At 25.6% G+C, this 23460-nt stretch overlaps 1 protein-coding gene across 1 annotated transcript in view; it reads left to right on the top strand.

The window, feature by feature from the left end:
- The first annotated feature begins 1479 nt into the window (after positions 1-1479).
- Positions 1480-23460, top strand: part of LOC135950209 (leucine-rich repeat-containing protein 15) — a 195332-nt gene continuing 173351 nt past the window's right edge. The window contains exon 1 of the mRNA XM_065499776.1: positions 1480-1949. The gene's annotated coding sequence lies outside the window, so the exon portion shown is untranslated. The remainder of the gene's footprint in view (positions 1950-23460) is intronic.

Below are 23460 nucleotides of genomic sequence, written 5' to 3'. Positions count from 1 at the left end.
TGAAAAAAGTTAAAAATAATAATAAAAAGTAAGTAGATTAGTTTGTTTTAATTAAAATTACAATATTTCATACAAAAAACTAAAAAAATTTAACATTTCCTGCAAAAGATACAAAAGTATCTCAAAGATAAATTTTTGAAAAATCTAGAAAAACAAAAATTTAATTGAAATTTTAATTAAAATAACATTTCATAGAGAAAACTGCAAAAAAAGTATAACATTTCAAAGAAAAGATACAAAAGTATCTAAAAGATAAATTTAAAAAAAAATTTAAATTAACCAAAAATTAAGACAAATTTGTGCCTTTAATTAAAATAACAATATTTCATAGAAAATTCTAATATTTCTAGCAAAAGATACACATTTCAATCAAAAGATACAAAAGTATCTTAAAAAAAAATTTCGAAAAAAACAGAAAATTATTGTTTCATTTAATTATACAAAACTAAATAAAGAAAACTGGAAAAAGTCTTATTATTCTGCCAAAAGATACAAAAGTATCTCTAAGATAAAATTTAAAAAAAATCAAAAATAATAAAAAGAAAGTGAAATTTTTAGCTTTAATTAGAAAAAAAAAACAATATTATGTAGGAAAATCTGCAAAAGTTTATACATTTCTACTAAATGATATAAAATTATGTAAAAGATACAATTTTAACAAAAAGATACAAAAGTATCTGAAGGAATGAATATAAAAAAAAAACGAAAATAAACAATATGTTAAAAGAAAAATTATTTCTGATAGAAAAAGCTACAAAAAGTTTGCCATTTCAATTAAAAGATACAAAAGTATCTAAAAGATAAAATTTAAAAAAAAACTCCAAAAATTACTAAAAACTAAAAGGATATTGTTATTAAAATCAAATAAATATATTTCATAGAGAAAACTGTCAAATAGTGCTACATTTGAAACAAAAGATACAAAAGTATCTTAAAGATAAAATTGCAGAAATCTACAAAATTGAAAAATAAATAAATTTTTATCTCAAAATAAAAATAATCGAACAAGATTTAATCAAGAAGTAACAAAACCTTAAGAAATTTATAAATTTTCTGTAAAAGATAAAAAATTATCTAAAAGATACTAAATAAAAATAATAAAATTGTAATAAAAATCAAAATATTATTAAAATAAAATAGATTTTATAATAAAAATTGTGGAAATTTATCAAATACATTGAAAAAAAAACAAAAGTATCTGAAAGATACATTTTCGTAAATGTATCTAAAGTGTGTAAAAAGATACATTTTACAAAAGTTTCTATGAAAAATATAACAAAATTAAAAAAAATAAATCAAATCAAACTTAAAAAGTTTCTAAAAGATACAAAACTATCTCACAGATACTTAAAGCACATAATCAAAATAAATCGCTAAAAATTTAATTGAAAAAATAAATTCACAAACTAAATAAAAGAAAATATATAACTGTCCTTTAAAATTAAAGTAAAAAAAAAGTTTTTCTTTATTTATTTCTAGATTGAAATATCCATCAAATTCTTTAATTTAACTTAATATTACACTATAATCAAAAATCGATTATTCATAAGTTTTTTAAAAAAAAAAAAAAAAAAAACTTAAAGAAAACATAACGCCGTCGCTTAGCAAACTCAACATCATTAACAATTGTCCAAGGATTTAATACAAAGATTTATTTATATTTGCAATGCAAAGATTGTGAGGGTGACTGACGCCAGCAGTAAAAGGAATTAAATTAGTTCGCCAAAGTTCAAGTGCACACAAACAACAACCTTTAACAGCTCTATAAATTATTTAAAGAAAAGCTAAAAAGTTTTATACATTATTCTTGGCCAGAGCGACAGAAAGAGAGAGAGAGAGAGATAAATAATTTGTCATTAGTTTGTGAAAATAAAAGGAAATTAGCTAAAGATATTAAAATAGCTGTAAGACAGAGGCAGACAGACAGAATTTGTGCCAAACCAGTCAAGGTAAGCAATTAAAAATTATGAAATTATTATAAGAATTAAAGGACATTTTAATATTTTATCTAAACTATGAAATATTTTTCTTAATATTTGTAGGAGGGCGGGTCAATAAGTCTGTGACTTTTTGAATGAAACTCAGGATTTTGGCTAAAAACTCAATTTATTTTTCAACATAGTCTCCTAGAGCTAACAAAAAACAAGTAAGAGTGCTATATTCGGCTGTGCCGAATCTCATATACCCTTCACCAAATTATACTTCATACATATACTTGATCGTTATTTAAAATTTTTTTTTTTAAATTTAAATTTTTTTTTTAAATTTAAAATTTTTTTTTTTTGTTTTTTAATTTTTTTTTTTAAAAAAAAATTCGGGTTAAAATTTTTTTTCCCGATTTTGACCCATTGTATGTCCAACTTACTATGGTCTTATATACGTCGTTGCAAATGTCTTTGAAATATCTATCATTAGATATCCATATCGTCTATATTAATGTCTTAGTAATCCAGATATAGGTAAAAAATAGGTCAAAAATCGAGGTTGTCTTGGTTTTTTCCTCATATCTCAGCCATTTGTGGACCGATTTTGCTGATTTTAAATAACAAAATTCTCGAAAGCATGTCTGACAGAATTATTGAAGATTTGGATCCCGAAAATATCTGGGGTCTTCAGAAAACTGATTTCAACAGACAGACAGACGGACATGGCTTAAACGACTCCGCTATCTATAAGGATCCAGAATATATATACTTTATAGGGTCGGAAATGAAAAATGTAGAAATTACAAACTTATATATACCCTTCTCACGAAGGTGAAGGGTATAAAAATGAAAAATAAAATAAGTTTCTTTTTAAAAACCTGTAATTCATTCAAAAAGTTACGGACTTATTGATCCGTCCAACGTTTCTCCAATTTTTCAATAAAATAAGATTTGTCGAGGTCTTGAAATGGGTATTTGTTTATGAGATGTTGTCATCGTTGGAATAAAATCTCTTTTCGCCAAGACATTTCTTCAGGTTTGGGAAGACAAGAAATAGTCACTCTTGGCTAAATCCAGAGAAAAGTGCAGAACATTTCGTAGCCTAATTCATGGTTTTTTGCCATGTAAACTACACATCAAGTGCACCCTTTTATTGTCCTGATGAAAAAGAACTTTTTAATTGTCCAAATGCGGTCGTTTTTTTTTCAAAGTCTCTTTCAAATCGTACCAATAAGTTGGCATATTATTCGCCATTGCTTTGTTTATCCTTTTGAAGGTATAGGTAAATTATCTAGGAGTTGTTAAGTTTACATAAGGTAGTCATGTTATATATCAATGGATAGAGGATTTTGTCTACTTTCCAACAATGTATATAACTTTTGACAATTAACAAATTCATGGAATACTTTTTTGAAAAATATGACAAAAACTGCTTTTTAATGAGTTTTGGCATAGATAAAAAATTTTTCAAATTGAAATAAAATTTGTATTTATAAATATTTTGTAATGAAATTTTACACTTGTATAGATTTTTTTATTGAAAATGGAAAAATGAAAACAAATTTTGAAATTTATAATCAGGAATCCCGCAATTCCCAAAAAAGTATTGAAAAATTCTAAAAATGGTATTTTTTCGTATTTTGGCTATAATATTCATACTAGGGGCGGGGTTATCGGAACCATTTACAAAATAATTAAGAACATATTGGGCCATCTAAAATGGGTTACTATATTTTGATATCGACTATGCGATTTGAGAATTTTTGCTCTAAAGTTGAATTTTACATAAAAAATAGGCATTTTTTTAATGGACCTGGTCCCCTCGGTATCAAAAATTATAATTTTTTTTTTCATTTAAAATATTTGATGTAAAATTAGCTTTTCAAAAAGTACATATTCATTATACATCCTCTTAGAAATTTTTTAGATAACTTGAAAAGAATATAAGTACTTTTTTCCCCAAAAAATAACTAAAAATCCTTTTTTATTTTTTTAAAATTCAAATGCATGTAACTTTGGACTCAGCCGTGAGTTTTAACCAATTCTTTCTTTATTTGATATATACATCTGTTGTTAATCCCATAAAAAAAGTGGAGAAAATCGGGAAATATTTGGAACTGCGGTCATCAAAAAACTGGATTAGGGTGGGCAAAAATGTTGAAAATTTAATTTTCAATAGCGAATATCTCCTAAGCTATAAAAGATAATTGATAGCTACGACGAGGTTTTATGTAGTGCTCGATGAGAAGATTCTATATATGTAAGTTTTTTGAAATCGGAACACAAACGAAGAAATAGGATCATTTTTAAAATTGAACATACCCGAGGTGTCCTAATGTGGGGTCATGAGGTCCAAGTTCAAAACTTAAACTCGACAACACTTCCTCTTTGCGCATGTGAAATTTCATTCAAGTTGGACGAAGGATTTAGAAGTTACAGATTTATTTCCCTCTTTTCTCATACCACTGTGCAGCGTGCATCCCAAAAAAAACGATCGCCATGACTTTATTGGCCACCTTGGCCTCTTTAGCGCCGATTCACCCCGAAAAAACCACTGTTTTGACTGCTGTTTGGTCTCTGGTGTGGCTTGGTGGAAGCATGTTTCGTCCACGGTTACGTTTTGCGGTTAAATAACACCAAATTCTACTGAGAAGTTGTCACACGATCGCGTTGGTAGTCGATTTTGAGCAAACAAGGCACCCATCTTGGGGAAACCTTTCTCATACAAAAGTAAATATTCAAAATTGAAACTACTGAGCCATGTGAGATGCCTTTGGCTTCCACAATCTCTCGCACTTTCAAACTGCGATCCACCATATCGTTAATTTGTAGAGACCTCAACTGGGCGTCCAGAACGTTCGTCATCTTCCACAACGAAATTCAGTAAACCATTTTTTTACCATTGAAATTGATAGTGCAGATTTTCCATAGCATTTATCAAGCTAAACCTACGTTTGAGTGCTTAATTATCACACGACATCAAACGAATCTTAACAGTATAACAAGGATGGCGCTAGAGTGGAACCCTCAAGGTTCAATAAGCCGTGGTCGTCCAATGAATGCATGGAGACGCATCCTAGATCTAGGACAATGAAATCTTACATGGAAAGACGCGAAAATAACTGCAACAAATCGTGTTAGATGGAGATGCTTTATGGAAGCCATATGCTCCCAAGAGCACACGAAATTCACTTTTTTCCAATTTCTCCTCCAAATTAATGGCTGTCAAAGACGAATTAAATGACGCAGCTTGTTCAAGTTTTGACAGTAGTTAACTGACAGTTGCCTGTTGACAGGTGCAGTGTTGCTCTTTCAGTTAAGAGAATTTTAGAAATTCGAAAAGTCGCGGAATAATTGAAACGCCTTCGTAATATTCCAATAATTTCAAATATTTGTAGCACTCTGCTATTGGGACTTAAACATGCGGGATTTACAATAGATGGCGTATCTTTGGATGTGCTGATTTTCAGACGGAAGACAAAGATCGCCCAGTGCAGTCTAAAAAGTTTGAATACCAAGATTTGGAGGCATTACTCCATGAAGATTGTTGTCAAACACAACAAGAGCTTGCAAAATAATTGGGAGCTACTCAAGCAAAAATTTCAAATCGTTGGAGAGCAGCAGGATTCATCCAAAAGCAAGAACATTGGGTATAATACTTTGCATGTCCGAAATGATTCAAAATAAAAGCTAATAATTTGAATGAATCACGCATTATTAAATCATTCACCCAATAATATTTAAAAAATTTCAAATATTTGTAGCACTGTGTTATAACAATTACTACATATTTATTATGTATTTGTGTAAAGTTGTTGTATCTATATTGTTAGTACCCAGCAGTTAAGCTAGTAGTCAATGTATCCCTTATAGACAGTAATTGTTACTAATGTCTGATGACTTGGCTGACTCCAATTTATATATTTTGGATCATTTGTTAGGTAAGAGCTAATTGTATTGCCGATAGAAGTCAATTGGTTACTTTATACATCCCAGGTAACCTAGAAAGAAGACAATTGTCACTTTAATGGCTCTAAGTAATCTAAAGTGTAGTCAGTTTAAACTTGAATTTAGTATCGCATTTTTATAAGTAATTCGTACAAACTGGTTTACATAAATTGTTTTGATATAATTCTCATACAGTTTATTTTTCTATTAGCTTAAGTATACTGACATCCCATGTAACCTAGCGTGAAGTCAATTGTCACTTTAGTGTCTCTAAGTAATCTAGAGTGTAGTTACTTTAAATGTTAATTATGTACTGCACTTTAGAGAGTAGTTATTTTACCCGCTAGAAATAATCCATTGGAGAGTTGTGGTAGGAAGATTTGTTTAAAAAAGTTTAAGTAAAATTATAAATATTGTTAGACGTTACTCCACATAATTAATGATAACTCAAACAGGGTTTGTCCGATATTATTAAAATAAACTTAGAAAAATTTAAATTTACATAACCTTTAATCCGTTTATATATTGCTTTTTAATCGGTTTAGTAGTTTCGGAGTTATAATAACAAATTGAAGAAAAAAATATATTTTTAAGTGAAAATAGCTAATTTTTTGTTTTAAAAAAATCATGAAAAATCGAAAATGGCAAAAATTGTTCAGATTTATTACTTCATCGCAAAGCCACATACAATAGCAACAAAATGAGATATCAATCATAAAAATCCATAAATTATTTTCGAACATATTCGCAATTTAGTGAATTCGCTCATTTTCAAAAAATTTTAGTTTTTGGTTAGATATATATGAAATTGAGTAGTTAATGTTCTTCTTTCGATTGATTGAATTTTGAAAACATTTAACCCATGCTATGTACAAATTTTCATATATATATTACGTTTCAATCTGCTCAGTAGTTTCGGAGTTATAATAACAAATTGAAGCAAAAAATATATTTTTTACGCGAAAATAGCACATTTTTTTATTTTAAAAAAATCATGAAAAATCTAAAACGGGAAAACTTTTCAGATTTATTACTCTATCGCAAAGCCACATGTAATAGCAACAAAATGAGATATCAATCATAAAAATCTATGAACTTTTTTCGATTTTATTCACAATTAAGTGAATTCGCTCATTTTCACAAAATTTTAGTTTTTTGTTTGATATACATAAAATTAAGTAGTTAATGTTCTTCTTTCGATTGATTGAATTTTGAAAACATTTTCCCCATGCTATGTGCAATTTTTCACATATATATTGTGTATCAGTCGGCTCAGTAGTTTCGGAGTTATAATAACAAATTGAAGCAAAAAATAAATTTTTTAAGTGAAAATAAAAAAATTGTTTGTTTTAAAAAAATCATGAAAAATCGAAAACGGCTGAAATTGTTCAGATTTATTACTTTATTGCAAAGCCACATGTAATAGGAACAAAATGAGATATTGATTATAAAAATGTATGAATTATTTTTGAATTTATTCGCAATTTAGTGAATTCGCTCATTTTTACAAAATTACCCAAAAAAAGAAATTGATAGAAAAAAAAATACTTTAAATCAATTTGAATTAACAAAATTGTAGTCATTCAAAGGTTTATAAAGATTTAGTTATGAATTTGGTAAAAAAAAAGTATTGTATATTGTATATATGAGAGACATTACCAAACCACTTCTAAGTAATGCAGACGGTATGAGGAAGATATTGAAAAGCAAATTATTCAATAAATGCAAGTCGTTACCAAGTTTTTGTTAGGTAGTTATGTAGCTGACCAAGTAATCAGTCAGGTAGCTAGTAAGATAACTGACTCTATGTAACCAATTAAGTAGCTAGTATGGTAACTGACTCTATGTAGCCTGTATGTGAATCCAATGCGTTGACTACTTTGGACCAGCTATCGGACAGTCTAATTGTAATCCAAAAGAGTAAATAGACCCTCTGCTTAAGACATTTACGTGTTAACAAAACTAGTCAAGTAGCTAGTTATGTAACTAGTTGTCACCCCAAATGATAGGTAAAATCACTAGTTCGGGACAGTCTCCTAAAACTGCTGGGTATTATTATTATGTACTTATTTTTTGTGTTTGTTTGTCTTGTTACAAAAACAAACATTTTTATACAATAATTTGTTTCCTTTTTTGTAATTTCATTTAATATTTCAAGTGTTTCTTTTTAAAATTTTACTTTTTTTTTTCTCTATTTTTATTTTCTAACGTTTGTCGGTCTTGTCAATTTTTTTAAAGAAAGAATGTGGCAACAACATTTGTTGAGGCGCGTGTTTGGCATGCACAAACAATTTAAACAAAAAAATAAATAAATAAAAATTTCCTTAAAAGGTGTGGGGTTTTTCTACTAAGATCAGTTTTATACATATTGAATATTAAATGAAAACAGCAAAGAAACTGAAATGAAATGTAATTAAACATACAGGGGTTATGTACTTAGACTTACATAGATACTGAGTTGAAATGTTGAGAAGAAGCTCTAAAGTAAACTGAAGTAATTATAGAAATTGGTGTTGGCTTGTTGGTAGATTTCAGTAATTAAAGGAAGGAAGTAACACCTTAAGTGGAAGTTTGGGCAAGTTTTAAAGTTTTTTTCTTTAAGTTCAAAAAATTCTTGGAAATCGCAATATTAGTTTGTTGTATGTGCTAAACAGCAGCTGGGAAATATGGGAATTTCTGGAATTGTCTTTAAGTAATTAGGAATTTTCAGAAAACTTTTTCTACTTTATTTTTAAATTACTTATTTCATTTATAATTTAAAAATCTAAAATTTTTCTATTTTAGTTAACCGGGGAAGTGTGGGAATTTCGGGGATTTTCCTAAACTTGTATAGGAATTCTCGGGAAAAATGTTTTTCTACTTAATATTATTTGAATACTCATGTATTTTGAATTTTTTTCAGTTTGGAGCATTTTTAAATTTCCCGGGAAATGTGGCAACTTTTGGGGATTTTTTAAAACTTTATAGGAATTTATAGAAAACTTGTTTTTTAAATTATTTATTTCATTTATAATTTAAAAATCTAAAATTTTTCTATTTTAAGCATCCGGGGAAATGTGGGAATTTCGGGGATTTTCCTAAATTCGTATAGGAATTCTCGGAAAAAATGTTTTTTTACTTAACATTATTTAAGTATGAATTTATTTTGAATTTTCTTTTCAATTTGGAGCAATTTTAAATTTCCCGGGAAATGTGGGAATTTTGGGGATTTTTTAAAACTTTAAAGGAATTTCCAGAAAACTTGTTCTACTTTATTTTTAAATTACTTTATTCATTTATTACTTAAAAATTTTAAATTTTCCTATTTTAAGTATCCGGGGAAACGTGGAAATTTCGGGGGTTTTCCTAAATTTGTTTAGGAATTCTCGGAAGAAAATGTTTTTCTACTTAATATTATTTGAATATTCATGTATTTTGAATTTTTTTCAATTTGGAGCAATTTTAAATTTCCCGGGAAATGTGGGAATTTGGGGGATTTTTTAAAACTTTATGGGAATTTCCAGAAAACTTGTTCTACTTCATTTTTCAATTACTTATTTCATATATAACTTAAAAATTTCAAATTTTCCAATTTTATGTATCCGGGGAAATGTGGGAATTTCGGGGATTTTCCTAAATTTAATTAGGAATTCGCGGAAAAAATGTTTTTCTATGTAATATTACTTAAGTATGAATTTATTTTGAATTTTCTTTTCAATTTGGAACAATTTTAAATTTCCCGTGAAATGTGGTAATTTTGGGAATATTTTAAAACTTTATAGGAATTTCGAGAAAACTTGTTCTACTTCAATTTTAAATTAATTATTTCATTTATAACTTAAAAATGTAAATTTTCCTATTTTAAGTATCCAGGGAAACGTGGAAATTTCGGGGATTTTCCTAAATTTGTTTAGGAATTCTCGGGAAAAGTGTTTTTCTACGTAATATTATTTAAGTATGAATTTATTTTGAATTTTGGAGCAATTTTAAATTTCCCGGGAAATGTGGGAATATTGGGGATTTTTTAAAACTTTATGGGAATTTCCAAGAAACTTGTTCTACTTAATTTTTCAATTACTTATTTCATTTATAACTTAAAAATTTTTAAATTTTCCAATTTTTAGTATCCGGGGAAAATGGGAATTTCGGGGATTTTTCAAAACTTTATAGGAATTTCCAGTAAATTTGTTCTACTTCATTTTTAAATTTCTTATTTCATATATAACTTAAAAATTTCAAATTTTCCAATTTTATGTATCCGGGGAAATGTGGGAATTTCGGGGATTTTCCAAAATTTAATAAGGAATTCTCGGAAAAAATATTTTTCTTCTTAATATTATTTAATGATTTATTTACTTTGAATTTTCTTTTCAATTTGCAGCAATTTTAAATTTCCCGGGAAATGTGGGAATTTCTGGAATTTTGCTTAATTAGGGTTCTAAATTATTGTTTGTATTGCAAAAGAATCTACTATAAAAATGTTTCTTTTAGCCCTTAAATAACGTTCAATGCTAAATAAATATTTATACATAAATACCCCTTACAACTAGAGAAAACTATCTGAAAAAATAGTAAATTACTATTTTTTAATATTTCTCTTATTATTTAAATAAATATTTACATTAATTTGTCTACTAAACAAACATATTTGTTTATGGATACTTTATATATATCTACTTACATACATAAATATGCACTTCTTTCTCCAAATAATATACTGTAGATATGTATTTTTTTGCCAACAACAACCCTCAACCATAAATTTATAAAGTTTTGCATCAAAACAACATAAAAACCCTTTTAAAGTGGTTTAAATGCTGGGAATTTGCTTAATTGCTAGCAAACTTCCAGAATACTAGGGTGAGTGGGTTTGAGTAGTCAGTGGTCAGAGGAGGGTGTTGAAACCGAAACCATTATTTATTGTGGCCAAATTAAATGTAAATAAACAAAAATTTACATGTGTAAATAAGAATTTTATTTTTTGTTGTGCTAAAAATAATTAAAAGGATTATGAATACAATTTGGTTTGGGCCAAAAAAAAAATAAAAAAAAAAATGTGTAAATAATTACAGAAGATGTTAGAAAGTACTTTTGATGGCAAAAAACTACAACTCCAATTACATTTTAAATTCTCTGTTTAATGGAAAAATTATTGCTGGAAATCCATAAAAATTGTTTTTAACAATATGCACTTGAGTGTAAGGTTTAAAATTAAAATAAAATAACTTTTTGGTAAATTCCTAAAAAATTTTTGAAAATCCCAGAAATTCCCACTTAATCATGGGTACTTAAAAAACAATAAAAAGTTATAAAATTTCAAATAAAAATAATATAATTCTTTTAAAAACAAAGAACAACAAATTTTGAAAAATTCCCATAAAATTTTTAAAAATCCCAGAAACTTCTACACTTCCCCAGAAAATTAAAATTGCTGAAAATTAAAGACAAATGTTATAAATCAATATTCAAAAGGAATAAAATCAGTAAAATAAATTTTTTTGGTAATTCCCCCATATCCCCGGATGCTTAAAATCCAAAACAATTTATAGTTATAAAATTTAGATGAAGTAAGTAATTTAAAAATAAATAAATCTGGAAATTCCTAATAAATTTTTAAAAATCCCAGAAACTCTTACACTTCCCCAGAATATTAAAATTGCAAAAAAATATAATAAGTCAATATTTGAAAGGAAGAAAAGCAATAAAATACGTTTTCTGACAATTCCTATTCAAATTTAGGAAAATCCCCGAAATTCCCACATTTCCCCGGATACTTAAAATCTAAAAAATTCAAATTTATATGTTTTAAATGAAGTAAGTGATTTAAAAATAAATTACAACAAGTTTTCTGGAGATTCCTAAATCATTTTTAAAAATCCCAGAAACTCCCACACTTCCCCAGAATATTAAAATCGCTTAAAACTTAAAAACAAATATTATAAATAAATATTTAAAAGAAAGAAATGCACTAAAATAATTTTTCTGGCAATTCCTAAACAAATTTAGGAAAATCCCCAAAATTCCCACATTTCCCCGGGTACTTAAAATCTAAAAAAATTTAAATTTTTTAAGTTATTAATGAAGTAAATTACTTAAAAATAAACTATAACAAGTTTTTTTTGGAAGATCCCATAAAATTTAAAAAAAAAAATCCCAGAAACTTTGACATTTCCCCGGAAAATTAAAATCTCTTAAATTAAAATAAAAATATTTATTAAATATATATTTAAATATAACAAGGCAGTACGATAGCTTTTCTGCTAATTCCTATTCAGATTTAGGAAAATCCCTGAAATTCCCTCATTTCCTATAAAAATTTAGGAAAATCCCCAAAATTCCCACAGTTTTCCGGAGAACTAAAATCGTGAAAAATTAAAAAATTCTTAAAGTAAATAAATATTTAAAACGATTAAAGTGGTAAAATAAGCTTTCTAGTGAATCCTATACAAATTTAGGAAAATCCCCGAAATTCCCTTATTTCCCCGGATATTTAAAATACGAAAATTTTTAATTTTTAAGTTATAAATGAAATAAGTAATTTAAAAATAAGCTACAACAAGTTTTCTGCAAATTCCTAAACAAATTAAGGAAAATCCCCAAAATTCCCACAGTTTTCCGGAGATCAAAAATCGTGAAAAATTAAAAAATTCTTAAAATAAATAAATATTGAAAACAATTAGAGTAGTAAAATAAGTTTTCTAGTGAATCCTATACAAATTTAGGAAAATCCCACAAATTCCCTTATTTCCCCGGATATTTAAAATATGAAAATTATTAATTTTTAAGTTATAAATGAAATAAGTAGTTTAAAAATAAGTTACAACAAGTTTTCTGTAAATTCCTAAAAAAAATTTAGGAAAATCCCCAAAATTCCCACAGTTTTCCGGAGAACTAGAATCGTGAAAAATTAAAAAATTCTTAAAGTAAATAAATATTTAAAACGCTTAAAGTGGTAAAATAAGTTTTCTAGTGAATCCTATACAAATTTAATTAAATTCCACAAATTCCTTATTTCCCCGGATATTTAAAATATGAACATTTTTAATTTTTAAGTTATAAATGAAATATGTAGTTTAAAAATAAGTTAGAACAAGTTTTCTGTAAATTCCTAAACCAATTTAGGAAAATCCCCAAAATTCCCACAGTTTTCCGGAGAACTAAAATCGTGAAAAATTAAAAAAAATTTTAATTTATAAATGAAATAGTAATTTAAAAATAAGTTAGAACAAGTTTTCTGTAAATTCCTAAAAAAATTAAGGAAAATCCCCAAAATTCCCACAGTTTCCCGGAGAACTAGAATCGTGAAAAATGAAAAAAATTCATAAAATAAATAAATATTTAAAACGATTAGAGTAATAAAAAAGGTTTTCTACTGAATCGTATACAAATTTAGGAAAATTCCCGAAATTCCTATATTTCCCGGAAAATTAAAATCGCGTAAAATTAAATTTCTTGTCGCGTAGTTTTTCTTTAATTTTCATATAAAAATTGTTTTATTAAGAAGAAAATGTTGTTAAATAATTTATTTTATTAATTATAAAGATTTTGCAATAATTTCCAAGTAAAAATTTACTTCCATTTGACCACAAACAATAAGAAAATTTTACAACAAAGTTGCCAATTGCTAGGATTTATAATTTTTCTAAAAATATTAATGATTTTCTGTTATTTTATTTGGAGTCATGTTTGGTCATGCCATGTAAACAAAAAAAAAACAATTTTGTAATTGTTTGTAATACAATTTGTGACAATAATCTAAAACTTCTATATCTCCTCCCTTGTTATGGCAAAATTTGTTGAAATATGAACACAAGCTTAGAAGTTCTATAATTATTATTATCATCTGGTAGCTTTACTTTAAGCTTAATGGTTTTTCTCTTTTATTCTTCTCCTTAAAATTAAAAATAAATCCAGTTATACTCAAACCTGCATAAACATGTTAATTTATAGTGTAATCCTCACATTCTGCTGTTGTATTTAGTGTGTTTGTGGTTTCAATTTCTTCTAACTGGAGAACCAAAAACCAAAAAGAGTAGTAAGGAGATCCAAATGTACTCATTTTCTAAAAAGAAAAATTAAAACGCACATTCATACTCTGCACTCTGTTACATTACACGCATTTACATCCAAACATACATACATACATTACACTCATGAATTCTGGGAGAAATAAAACACCTTTTGTATTACATGTTTTTGTTGTTGGTTTTTGCATATGACACTCACACACACACCACCGAGAGTATGCTCCAGAAAACATACAAGTAAAATATGTTTAAATGATGTTGTTGGTGTTTTGTTGTTGTTTCTTTTGTTGGCTGCTGTAAAACATGCATGTCACATGGCTCAATACCTTTTTTACACCAGCAAAAGATGCTTTTCTTTTTCTATTCTTTATTCTTTATTATTTTTGTATTTATTTTTTTTTTTGTTTAACATTTTAACAAATTTTTTTTGGTTTGTTTAGTGGGTTTTCTTTCACTTTGTTATAAGTCGAGATATATAATAGAAATAACCATAGAACTCTCGTACTTACTTGTACATACATATTTACATACGTACATATGCATGTATGTAAATATGTATAAAGACAATGTAAATGTTGACTTATGAGTGTGTCTGGCTTAAAAAACAATTTTGACTTTACAGCATGTCAAGTCAAGCAGTATTTAAAACCCAGGCAACAATTTGTAATGAAATTTTGAATATTTTCGACAAAAAAAATATTAGAATAAAGAAATTTTCATATTTCCCCGGATATTTAAATTATGAAAATTGTCAATTTCTAAGCTATAAATGAAATAAGGATTTTAAATATAAAGTAGAACGAGTTTTTTGGAAATTTCTATCAATTTTTAAAAAATCCCCGAAATTCCCAAATTTCCCGGGAGAATTAAAATCACTACAAATTAAAAAATAAATATTACAAATAAATATTTAGAAAGAATAAAGCAGTAAAATATATTTTCTGGCAATTCCTAAACGAATTTAGTAAAATCCCCGAAATTCCCATATTTTCTCGGCTACTTAAAATATGAAAATTTTCAATTTCTATGATATAAATTGAAAAAGTAATTTAAAAATATAGTAGAACAAAATTTCTGGAAATTCCTATATTTTTTTAAAAATTCCCCGAAATTCCCAGATTTCCCCGGTTACATAAAATATTAAAATTTTCAATTTCTAAGCTATAAATGAAATAAGGAATTTAAAAATAAAGTAGAACAAATTTTCTGGAAATTCCTAAAAAAAATTTGAAAAATCCCAGAAATCCCCACATTTCCCCGGATAATTAAAATCACTGCAAATTATAAAATAAATATTACAAATAAATATTTAGAGAGCAAAAAGCAATAAAATATATTTTCTGCTAATTCCTAAACGAATTTTGGAAAATCCCCGAAATTCCCATATTTTCCCGGCTACTTAAAATATGAAAATTGTTCATTTATAAGTTATAAATTAAATAAATAATTTAAAAATAAAGTAGAACAAGTTTCGTGGAAATTTTAAAAATCCCAGAAATGCCCACTTTTTCCCCGACACTCAAAATCTCTAAAAATGTAAAGAAAATATTTTAAATAATAATATTTAAAAGGAGTTAAGCAATAAATTACGTTTTAAGGAAATTCCTAAACAAATTTAGGGAAATCCCACAAATTTTAAATTTTCCCCGGACACTTATAATCAATAAATTTAGCATAAACTTAAATTGGAAGGACCTTTATAATATAGATTATTAATTTTAGAAATTCGGAATAATTTAAAAAAATCCCGAGAATGCTAAACTTTTCCCCGACACTGAAAATACATAAATATTTAAAAAAAAAATATTTTAAAAAATAATATTAATAGGAATCTACCAAAAAATTACTTTTTTCTTGAAGTTTCTAACGAAATTAAAGAAAAGCCCTTAGCATTTAAAGGTGTTAAGCTGTAAAAAAATGTTTCCGGGAAATACCTAAAAATATTTAAAAAAATCCCACAAATTTCCGCCTTTTCCCAGAAGACTTTTGTCTTTGTCCGGAAACATCACCAAAAATTAATAAAAAATTATAAATTTTAAATAGTTTTAAGAAGCTTAGCAGTAAAAAACTATTTTCGGGAAATTCCTAAAAATATTTAAAAAATCCCACAAATTCCCACATTTCCCCAGTTAACAAAAATCACCATAAATTAAGGAAAAATTATTAATTTTAAACATTTTAAAGGTGTTAAGCAGTAAATAAGCGTTTCCCCGAAATTCCTAAAAATATTTAAGAAAATCCCACATTTCCCCAGAAGACAAAAATTACCAAAAATTAATAATTTTGAATATACCCAAACACATTTCCCCAGATGATAAAAATCACCAAAAATTAAGAAAAATTACTAATTTTATACATTTAAAAGGTGTTTAGCAGTAAAAAAAATTTTCCGGGAAATTCCTAAAAATATTTAAGAAAATCCCACGAATTCCCACATTTCCCCGGTTGACAAAAATTAAGGAAAAATTATTAATTTTAAACATTTAAAAGGAGTAAAAAAATCAAGAAAAATTATTCATTTTTAATATTTTTAAGAAGCTTAGCAGTAAAAAAATTGTTTCCCGAAATTCCCAAAAATATTTAAGAAAATCCCTTAAATTCCCACATTTCCCCAGTTGACAAAAATCACCAAAAATTACTAATTTTATACATTTAAATGGAATAAAGTAGTAAAAAAATTTTTCCCCGAAATTTCTAAAGATATTTAAAAAAAAATTCCATAAATTCCCTTATTTCCCCAGATGACAAAAATCATCAAAACTTAAGAAAAATTATTAATTTTAAATATTTTTACAAAGCTTAGCATTAAAAAAATGATTCCAAGAAATTCCTAAAACTAATTAAGAAAATCCCATATTTCCCCAGTTTACAAAAATCACCAAAAATTAAGTAAAAATTATTAAATTTAAACATTTAAAAGGAGTTAAGCTGTAAAAAAATGTTTCCGGGAAATTCCTAAAAATATTTAAAAAAATCCCACAAATTCCCACATTTCCCCAGTTAACAAAAATCACCATAAATTAAGAAAAATTATTAATTTTATATATTTTTAAGAAACTTAGCAGTAAAAAACTATTTTCCGGAAATTCCAAAAAATATTTCAGAAAATCCCACAAATTCCCACAGTTCCCCAGTTGACAAAAATCAACAAAAATTAAGAAAAATTATTAATTTTAAATATTTTTAAGAAACTTAGCGTAAGAAATATTTCCTGGAAATTCCTAAAAATATTTAAGAAAATCCCACAAATTCCCAAATTTCCCCAGAAGACAAAAATCACCAACAATTATTAATTTTTAATAGTTTTATGAATCTTAGCATTAAAAAAATGTTTCCCGGAAATTCCTAAAAATATTTAACGAAATCCCTCAAATTCCCACATTTCCCCGGACAACGAAAAACTTTCAATTATAGTGTTTCTATGTATTTTCACTATTTATACTATTCATTTTTCCATCACCTTGTAATAATCTGTTAAGTATTGTAGCATAACCCTACTTAATTTATCAACTCTGTAATAATTCCCTAAACACTTAATCACACCTTTATTTACATATGTAAATTTTGTAAATAACAAATTTCTCCTTGTCATTATTCTTTGTTGCTTTGCAAACATGTTATTGTATTCTGAAGCTTACGTGCTGTAAGTGGTTGTAATGCTCTCACTCTCTCTCTCTCTCACTCACAACAATTTTTCTCAACTCACTCACCTTTTTGACACGTTCGCCAATTAAATTTTAATTTTTAAGGCTTTAAATGCAAAGAAATAAAAATATAAACAACGAACACACACACAAAGTAAAACTTTGTGTCATCATTGTGTGGAAACAAAAATTATAATTAATGTAAATGTCGCTTTTCAAGTCAGTCTCTTAATACAGTAAACAAAGAAATGGAAGATGTAGTAAATACCCAGTGCTGTAGAGTATCTATATATAATGCAAAAATATAAATAAATTGCGATAGGGTGCTACATATTTTCAATGGCGAGCAAAATCTTTTACAGAATTCCAGTGTTTTCAACACTGTCTTCTGGGAAAGTGGTAATTTCTGGGATATTTTAAATTGTTGTGGGAATTTCAAGAAACAATAATTGACTTTGATTAATATTATAAATTTAAGTTTTTATATTTTTTAAGTCCGGGGAAGTTTGTGGGATTTTCTTAAATATTTTTAGGAATTTCGGGGAAAATTTTTTTTATTGCTTATCTCATTTTAAATGTTTAAAATTAATATTTTTTCTTAATATTTAGTGATTTTTGTCATCCGGGGAAATTGTGGGATTTTCTTAAATAATTTTAGGAATTTCGGGGAACAATTTTTTTACTGCTTATCTCGTTTTAAATGTTAAAAATTAATAATATTTCTTAATATTTAGTTTTTTTTGTCATCCGGGGAAATATGGGAATTTGTGGAATTTTCTTAAATAATTTTAGGAATTTCAGGGAAACATATTTTTACTACTAAGCTTTATAAAATTATTTAAAATTAATAATTTTTAATGATTTTTGACATCCGGGAAAATATGGGAATTTGTGGGATTTTCTTAAATATTTTTAGGAATTTCGGGGAACAATTTTTTTACTGCTTATCTCATTTTAAATGTTAAAAATTAATAATTTTTCGTAATATTTAATGATTTTTGTCATCTGGGGAAATATGAGAATTTGTGGGATTTTCTTAAATATTTTTAGGAATTTCCGGGGAAAATTTTTTATTGTATAACTCCTTTTAAATGTTTAAAATTAATATTTTTTTTTTTAAATTTAGTGATTTTTGTCATCCGGGGAAATATGGGAATTTGTGGGATTTTCCTTAATATTTTTAGGAATTTCGGGGAACAATTTTTTTACTGCTTATCTCATTTTAAATGTTTAAAATGAATAATTTTTCTTAATATTTAGTAATTTTTGTCATCCGGGGAAATATGGGAATTTGTGGGATTTTCTTAAATAATTTTAGGAATTTCAGGAAAACATTTTTTTACTACTAAGCTTTTTAAAATTATTTAAAATTAATAATTTTTAATGATTTTTGACATCTGGGGAAATGTGGGAATTTGTGGGATTTTCTTAAATATTTTTAGGAATTTCCGGGGAAAATTTTTTACTGTATAACTCCTTTTAAATGTTTAAAATTAATATTTTTTTTAAAATTTAGTGATTTTTGTCATCCGGGGAAATATGGGAATTTGTGGGATTTTCCTTAATATTTTTAGGAATTTCGGGGAACAATTTTTTTACTGCTTATCTCATTTTACATGTTTAAAATTAATATTTTTTCTTAATATTTAGTTATTTTTTTCATCCGGGGAAATATGGGAATTTGTGGGATTTTCTTAAATAATTTTAGGAGTTTCGGGAAAACATTTTTTTTACTACTAAGCTTCTTAAAATTATTTAAAATTAATAATTTTTAATGATTTTTGACATCTGGGGAAATGTGGGAATTTGTGGGATTTTCTTAAATATTTTTAGGAATTTCCAGAAAACATTTTTTTATTGCTTAACTCCTTTTAAATGTTTAAAATTCATAACTTTTCTTAATTTTTGGTGATTTTTATCATCTGGGGAAAAGTGGGATTTTTAAAATATTTTTAGGAATTTACGGGAAACATTTTTTTTACTACTAAGCTTTATAAAATTAATAATTTTTAATGATTTTTGACATCCGGGAAAATATGGGAATTTGTGGGATTTTTTTAAATACTTTTAGGAATTTCGGGTAACAATTTGTTTACTGCTTAACTCCTTTAAATGTTTAAAAATTATTGTTTTTATCGTAATTTTAGATGATTTTTGTCATCTGGGGAAATGTGGGAATTTATGAGATTTTCTTAAATATTTTTAGGAATTTCTGGTAAACATTTTTTTATTGCTTAACTCCATTTAAATGTTTAAAATTCACAACTTTTCTTAATTTTTGGTGATTTTTATCATCTGGGGAAAAGTGGGATTTTTAAAATATTTTTAGGAATTTACGGGAAACATTTTTTTACTGCTTAACTCCTTTTAAACATTTAAAAAAAATAGTTTTCTTAATTTTTTATTAATTTTTGTCATCCGGGGAAATATGTACTTTTCTGGGATTTTGTAAAGCGTTTTAGGAATTCCCAGAATTTGTTTTTTACGTTTTAAATATTTGTCTAATTTAAGTTTTTGCAATTTTTAAAGTTTTTCAAATAGATGCCAGGATATTCATTGCAAGTTTTTAAGTGCCCGGGAAAATGTGGGAATATTTTGGATTTTCTTAAATATTGTTTAGGAATTTCAAGGAAACATTTTTTTTACTACTAATTATTTAAAATAACCAATTTTCTTAATTTTTAATGATTTTTGTCGCCTGGGGAAATTTGAGAATTTGTGGGATTTTCTTAAATAATTTTAGGAATTTCGGGGAACAATTTTTTTACTGCTTATCGCATTTTAAATGTTAAAAATGAATAATTTTTCTTAATATTTAGTGATTTTTGTCATCTGGGGAAATATGGGAATTTGTGGGATTTTCTTAAATATTTTTAGGAATTTCGGGGAACAAATTTTTTACTGCTTATCTCATTTTAAATCTTAAAAATGAATAATTTTTCTTAATATTTAGTTATTTTTGTCATCCGGGGAAATATGGGAATTTGTGGGATTTTCTTAAATATTTTTAGGAATTTCCAAGAAACAATTTTTATTGCTTATCTCCTTCTAAACATTTAAAAAAAAATTATTTTCTTTATTTTTGTGGTCCGGGGAAATGTGAATTTTTCTGGGATTTCGTAAACGTTTTTAGGAATTCTCAGAAATTGTTTTTTTATTTTTTAAATATTCTGCTAATTTCATATTTTACAAGTTTTACAGTTTTTAAATGGTTCCCAGGACATTAATGTCTTCCGAATGTGAGTTGTTCTTAAATAATTATAGAAATTTCCAAAAAACTATTAAGTTTTAAAATCTGCACACCCCTAATACCTCTGAAATGCAGTTAATATTACCCAGATATTTTAGCCTTAAAGCCAGTCATTTATAACACTGCAGCAGCAGCATCATAAAAAAAAACTGTCTTCTGCCGCAATACAGCCCAACAAAATCTCAATTTGTTGCAAAAATTCTATTCACTTTGCATGTTTACCCCAGCAGCAGTAGTTTACTTACTGGCCCTGTTTGTAACTTGCATTTACCAGTAGATTAATACAGTCAAGGTTTTTGTTTGTCAGACTGTTTATAAGTACAGAAATACATTCGAGTATGTACGAGTATAGTTTTTCCCCCATTGAGCCTAATCATGTAAATTTTTGTAGGCAATGTGGGTATTGTGTTGAAATGTTGCCAGATTTAGATAAGGGGAAATAAAAATGGCAAGAAATGAATGAGAAGTGATAAGTTTAAGTTGTGGATATTTTAGTAAGACAAACCTTTCATAAAAATGTCTTAACAAAGACAATCAGTAATTTGCTATTACATGCAGAAATTGTTAACATTCTCCTCCTTTCATTAGGAGTATTTTAACTTTAACTATGTGGCATCTCTGATTGTCAAGTTGTGTATCTTTATGGTGTTTGTGCATGACAGGGATGGAATGTTTTGTACGATTGTAATTTTTGCAAAACTAATTGGTTTTAAGTGAGAGAAGGAAAATATGTAATACATTTTGATTCTGCAGAGAATTTTAAATAATTTTAACAATTAATTAAAATTTAAAGGTTTCGTTAAGTTTTTAAATCAACAAAAATTAGCAAAATTTTCGAGTTTTAAAAAGTTTCTTTGGTCTAATAAACGAATATAGCAATATTTTAATTGAAATGCTAAAGGTTTAAAAAATAAAGTTTCGTTAAGTTTTTAAAGTTGATAAAAATGAGAAAATATTTCTTGATTTAAATATATATTTAAGTATAATAAATTAATATACAACAATTTTTTTTTAAATGCTTTTGGTTTAAAAAATAAAGCTTCGTTAAGTTTTTTTAAAAGCACAAACATTCAAAATTTCTTTACTTTTACATAGAAGTTTAAATAACAATAACAATTAATGAAAATTTTAAGGTTTATTTAATTCAGTGAAAAAATTAAAATTTCGTTAAGTTTTTAAATCGTCAAAAATTAGTAAAATTTTACTAGATTTAAATAGTTCCTTAAGTCTAATAAACGAATATGGCAATATTTTATTTGAAAAGCTATCGGTTTAAAAAATAAAGTTTCGTTAAGTTTTAAAAGTTCAAAAAAATGAGAAAATATTTCTAGATTTAAATATTAATTTAACTATAATAAATAAATATACAAAACTTTTTATTTAAATGTTATTGGTTTAAAAATTAAAGTTTCGTTAAGTTTTAAAAGTTGATAAAAATGAGAAATTTTTTTTAAATTTATATATTAATTTAACTATAATAAATTAATATACAACAATTTTTATTAAAATGTTATTGGTTTAAAAAATAAAGTTTCGTTAAGTTTTTTTAAAAGCACAAAAATTCAAAATTTCTTTACTTTTACATAGAAGTTTAAATAACAATAACAATTAATGAAAATTTTAATGTTTAAATAATTCATTGAAAAAATTAAAATTTCGTTAAGTTTTTAAATCGTCAAAAATTAGAAAACTTGTCTAGATTTAAATAGTTCCTTAAGTCTAATAAACGAATATGGCAATATTTTATTTGAAAAGCTATCGGTTTAAAAAATAAAGTTTCGTTAAGTTTTAAAAGTTCAAAAAAATGAGAAAATATTTCTAGATTTAAATATTAATTTAACTATAATAAATAAATATACAAAACTTTTTATTTAAATGTTATTGGTTTAAAAATTAAAGTTTCGTTAAGTTTTAAAAGTTCAAAAAAATGAGAAAATCTTTTTAAATTTAAATATTAATTTAACTATAATAAATTAATATACAACAATTTTTATTAAAATGTTATTGGTTTAAAAAATAAAGTTTCGTTAAGTTTTTTTAAAAGCACAAAAATTCAAAATTTCTTTACTTTTACATAGAAGTTTAAATAACAATAACAATTAATGGAAATGTTAAAGTTTAATTAATTCATTGAAAAAATTAAAATTTCGTTAAGTTTTTACATCATTATAAATTAGAAAACTTTTCAAGATTTGAGAAGTTTCTTATGTCTAATAAACGAATATAGAAATATTTTCTTTCAAAAGCTATCGGTTTAAAAAATAAACTTTCGTTAAGTTTTAAAAGTTCAAAAAAATGAGAAAATATTTCTAGATTTAAATATTAATTTAACTATAATAAATAAATATTCAAAAATTTTTATTTAAATGTTATTGGTTTAAAAAATAAAGTTTCGTTAAGTCTTTTTAAAAGCACAAAAATTCAAAATTTCTTTACTATTGCAGAGAAGTTTAAATAACATCAAGAATTAATGAAAATTTTTAGGTTTAATTAATTTACTTACAAAATTAAAAATTCGTTAAGTTTTTAAATCATTAAAAATTAGAAAATTTTTCAAGATTTAAAAAGTTTCTTTTTTGTCTAATTTAATTTAAATGCTATTAGTTTAAAAAATAAAGTTTCGTTAAGTTTTGTAAATAAACAAAAATGATAAATTTCTTTATAATTAAAAAGAAGTTTAACTATGA

This window comes from Calliphora vicina, chromosome 1 (genome assembly GCF_958450345.1).
Source record: "Calliphora vicina chromosome 1, idCalVici1.1, whole genome shotgun sequence".
Classification (NCBI taxonomy): domain Eukaryota; kingdom Metazoa; phylum Arthropoda; class Insecta; order Diptera; family Calliphoridae; genus Calliphora; species Calliphora vicina.
This window is presented reverse-complemented; position numbering and strand designations above follow the sequence as displayed.